The sequence below is a fragment of the Camelus bactrianus genome, chromosome 35 (genome assembly GCF_048773025.1).
Source record: "Camelus bactrianus isolate YW-2024 breed Bactrian camel chromosome 35, ASM4877302v1, whole genome shotgun sequence".
Lineage (NCBI taxonomy): Eukaryota > Metazoa > Chordata > Mammalia > Artiodactyla > Camelidae > Camelus > Camelus bactrianus.
In genome coordinates, this window is record NC_133573.1 from 20,389,692 (window position 1) to 20,395,092 (window position 5,401).

The window sequence follows — 5,401 nt, forward strand, 5'->3', positions numbered from 1 at the left end:
AAAACAAGAAAAAACAAGGCAAGCCTCAGTCATATTCTAGTGTTGCACTTGTTCCCTTGCTGTTTGTTTTATTTAACATTCAAAAAAATGGACTTAGGCAACAGCATGTAAGTTTCACATGCCAAATAAGAATTACTATAATTTGAGAAGCAAACCTTAGCTTCTGGAATGCTGCAAAAGAAGATCATTTTAGAAAGTTAGGAAAGATTGAAAAAAAAAAAAAAAGATGAAATGTACACACACACAAAAGATTATGCAGCCTCCTTCTAGAAGGGTTTCCAGTATCCTACAGTCCAGCCAAAGATTCCCCTAAGGGCCATGGAGTCCAGTCACAAGCTTGCTGTGGTATACCAATTTTTAGATTTTAGAGTAAAACAATGCTGTTCTGGAGACCTTTGGTCCAAATGCTCCTGAATGAGCCTTGGAACCCTGATATTTAGCAGTTATTTTTTTCCCTCTCTATGGGAGAGAAAAAAAAAAGAAATTAACAGACCATGACTACTATTAAGCAACTTACCACAAGGCTCTGCAAATTCTTCCCCAGAAGACAAACATTGCAATGAGGGAAGAATATATTATGTTTACAAAAGGTCTGTAAGAATTTTCTCTCATTTCAAAATGTGTGCACACTTGCCAGTTAGGGTAATTATTAGAGAAAAACCCACCCAGTGAACATGTCTCCACTGGGAAGAGAGTGATGGCTGAATGTCTTCTCACTGACACTTTCCATTTCAGATGAGGTGGTAGGGCCACCCTTTCGAGGAGAAACTCACTGCTGTCACAGAGCCCAGCTGTGTGCTGCAGGCAAATTCCTTTGTATTCACTTTTGCCAAGTAAATAAAAGTCCAGGACTGCTTCAAGATTTTATGAAGAAATATCTCATTTGTAGATGCCCGAAAGTCAATGAGCGTAATATCTAGATATGGCTTAACATGATTTTGGGTAGAAAACAAAGAGGATGGTAGAAAAACCCTTTGACTAATCATGAAATTTTGGTGCCCTCAAAGTTCTGCTCCTTGATAACCCTAGAGAAGCAAAAGTATGCTTTATAAGAGAAGTTCTTTACTCCTGATTTTGGCAAGGTCCTAAAGCAATTATCTTTTAAGATCAAATTACTTTGCAAAAGCACGCACAAAACCAACCTCCAATGCTGTTACATGCATTTAGCTAAATCCTACATTCTGTGTTTCTTGAATTGATTTAATGAGAGTGAAATGAAAATAAGAATCCAAAGTACCATGACTTGCCAAATACCATGAAGTTGCATCATAAACAAATTAATGTACGAGAATATATCAAGGGAATGTAATTATAAGCCTATGGTATGGAATAAAAATGGGAGGAGGAGGACAAAAAGGCAGAGGGGTGAAGAGGAAGAAGGAAGAGTGGGAAGAGACATGAGGAGGAAGAGAAAACAATTTAAATAATGCTGGTGATTTATCACAAGTGGATGCATGACTGTGTGTCCAGGAGGTCAAGCAGCCCTGAGGAGGGAGAGCTCGACCCATTTGAGACAATACTCTTGGTCATCCACATCCATGAATTCACAAATAGCTCATTGAAGAAATTATATTCCCAAACGTACTTTCACTAAGTGCTGCCATTAGAATATGCAAAACGGTTTACTATTTAAATTAAACTTGGTGACAATATCTTAACACTACTTCCTAAATGGTATTATTTAAGAATCATTGTTGGGGGAGGGTATAGCTCAAGTGGCCAAGTGTATGCTTAGCATGCACGAGGTCCTGGGTTCAGTCCTCAGTACCTCCATTTAAATCAATAAATAAGTTTAATTACCTCCTCCCCTCAACAACAACAACAGAACTTTTTTTAATCATTAGAAAACTTTTTGCCACAAGATGATAGATAATCAACTCACTTAAAATACTCTTCAACATGTTTAACATATTTAAAATGCAACTTCTCCATTGTACAGACATACACAAATTTTTGAAATGCCAAACACTCAAGAAACAAACTCCTCTGGGCTGTGAAGCATATGCCTAGGTCACAAATCAAAGCACACTTGGAGTTCTTAATTGGTTCTTTGGTTTTTCTTGAATTATTATGGGAGAGGAGGAAGACAAAAAGCTGGTTATTGTTGCCTTAAAACAGACTGCCAGTTATTTATCCAGTAAAAAAAAATGGGTTTATTTGAGATCAGCAAAGAATTGCAAATGGCATCTGGAACCATGTTGAGCCAAGGGCAAGTACTCACAGAGCAAGGAGGAAACTCTTTAAAAGAGGGGTAAAGGAAGTCTATAGTAACCAAAGAGTCCACTGGAGGAACTGAGAGTTCCAAGTATAGTGGCTTTTCATTGACTGAGCTGTAGTCTCTCATTGGCTGAGCTCTTACCAGGCAAGAAGGGGAAGTCTTTCTTCTTCCTATGGGGCTCCCCCTCATGGGCTCCACCCTCCTGGCCTCCTGAGTCTTTTAATTGAAGTTTCTGTTTATTAATTTTTATACTATAAAAGTCTATTTTCTCTCTATCCTGATTAACTTGTTCTATTTTAGGTAAAATCAACAGTGATATTTTGAGGAACAAGTGACATATATAATACATCTAGCATATTGAACTACGTGGATCATTTTTTTTAGAGGTTTAAATGCATTTACCATTTTTATTTGGCTATGCAGAACCATACATTCACCATGTGTGATGCAGTTGACAGCGCAATGGAGTAACATACATACATACATACATACATATATATATATATATATGGGGGGGGCATGGGGTGGGAGGTAATTAGGTTTATTTATTTATTTATTTTTAGAGGAGCTACTGGGGATTGAACCCAGGACCTCATGCATGCTAAGCATACACTGTACCACTTGAGCTATACCCTCCCCCTAAGAATATATGTTTTTGAAGGCTATGTAACATTAGTTTAATTGCAATGGAAATTCTGTACAATTTAAGGCTTGGCTATGAACTAGGTTGTAAATATGGGCCAGATTTGGAAATAAGACACTTTTTTTCAAGAAAAGGAAGAAAAATCAATTTAAAAATACAAGAAAGAAGAAACAAAGAAAGAAAACAAAGCAACAGAAGCCCATCGGGTTTTTCTAGAGTGAAATTTCACAATATAGTAAACTAACAAAAATACAGATTTTTTTCTTTCCAAAATAATGACAATTTACATATTGAGGACTTTTTTGGGAATTCTGGGAAGCTTTCCAGACTGAACACAGACCAAAGTGTGGATCATTTTTAACATCCCCTTCTTCCATATGCCAAAAAGTAATACTCATGCAATAATCACTAATAATCATTATTTTCTTGATTTGCTCTTTATTTTTAAAACAACTTATGATTGAAATAAGACACAAAATGTCCATTTTAAAGATATTATTCAAATTTAATAAAATATCTCACATATGAGCTAAAACGTGCACTTACCAAATAAAAATATTATAGGTGTATCTTGGAGATATTATGGGTTACAGTTTCTGATCACCACAATAAATCAGGCCACATAAATGTTTTAGTTTCCCAATGCATATAAAAGTTATGTTTACACTTTTGCATATTAAGTATGCAATAGTTTTATGTCCTTTAAAAGTATAAATCTTAATTTTAAAATATTTTATTGTTAAAAAATGCTAACCATCATCAGACCCTTCTGCAAGTCATCACCTTTTGGCTGGTAGAGAATCTTATCTCAGTGTCAATGGCCGCTGCTTGATCAGAAGGCTGGAGTGGCTGTGCAGATTTCTTAAAATAAGACAATGAAGTTTGCCACGTCGACTGACTTTTTCTTTCACGGAGAATTTCTCTGTAGCATGCGATGCTGTTTAATAGCACTTTACCTACAGTAGAACTTCTTCCAACATTGGAGTCAGTGCTCTCAAACCTTGCTGCTGCTTTATCAGCTCAGTTTATGTCATAGTCTCTCATTCTTGGTTTTCATTTCTATCATCTTCACAGCATCTTCACCAAGAGTAGTTTCTGCCTCAAGAAAGCACTTTCTTTGCAGATCCATAAGAAGCAATGCCTCCTCTGTTAAGGTTTTATCGTGAGATTGCAGTAATTCAGTCACATCTTAAGGCTCGACTCAAATTTTCTCCATGTCAGCAATTAAGGCTGCTGTACTTCCTTATCACTCGTGTGTTCACTGGGGTAGCACTTTCAATTTCCTTCAAGAACTTCTCTTTTGCAGCCACAACCTGGCTAATTGTTTGATGCAAGAGGTCTTGCTTTTGGCCTGTCTCAGTTTTTAACATGCCTTCCTCACTAAGCTTAATCATTTGAAGCTTCTGATTTAAAGTGAGAGAGACATGTGAGTCTTCCTTTCATTTGAACACTTAGGGGCCACTGTAGGGTAACTAACTGGCCTAATTTCAATATTGCTGTGTCTCAGGGAATAAGGGAGGCCTGAGGAGAGGGAGGGAGGTGGGGAAATGGTCAGTCTGTGGAGCAGTCAGAACACACACAAAATTTATCAATTAAGCTTGCCGCCTTATATGGGTGCTGTCCATGGCTCCCCAAAACAACTATAATAGTAACATCAAAGATTACTGATCACAGATCACCATAACAAACATAATCATAATAAGAAAGTTTGAAGTATTTTGAGAATCACCAAAATGTGACACAGAGACATAAGGGAAACAAATGCTGTTGGAAAAAAAGACGCTGATAGACTTGCTCTGTGCAGCATTGCCACGAACCTTCAATTTGTAAAGTATGCAGTATCTTCGAAGCACAATAAAATGAGGTCTGCCTGTACACTTTGCAATTTACACTCTTTTCCACTCTTTTAAACTAAACACAAATAGAAATCCAAGGAGTCAGAGAGAAGGAAGGATCTGAAGTAATTCAAGTTTCTTGTCAACACATTCTTTCCCAAGGCACATTTATATCAATCAAGTTGCTTTGCTCTGGGGTAGAGTCTAATGGGTCCCAAATCAGGGTGCACATCAGACTTGCCTGAGAAACTTAGAATATACAGATGCTCAGGCCCCACCCCAGATCTACTGATTAAAAATCTCAGCAGGATAAGCCTGGAAATCTGAATTTTAAGACACCACCTTTCTCCCTTCCCTCCACTTCCCACCCCATAATTCTGACATATGGACCAAGAGCCAAAGTTTGGGAATAGTCTACAAGACATCAATGAATCTCTTTAAGGGGACATTTATTTTCAGTGGGGTAAAGGCACTTTGCATCACTACTAGCATAAGAATTACCCCAGACTCATAAATATGCAGAATCTTCCCTCCTACCCAGGACTCTAAGGGTGGGGTACTCAGGTGAGCCTGAAGCACCTAAACCTTGAGGACAATTGCTTTAAAGTAGTTTTTGTTTGTTTGTTTGTTTTTTAAGTCAAGGTATAAATGACATGTAACATTAGTTTCAGGTGTACAACACAATGATTTGGTATTTATGATCAC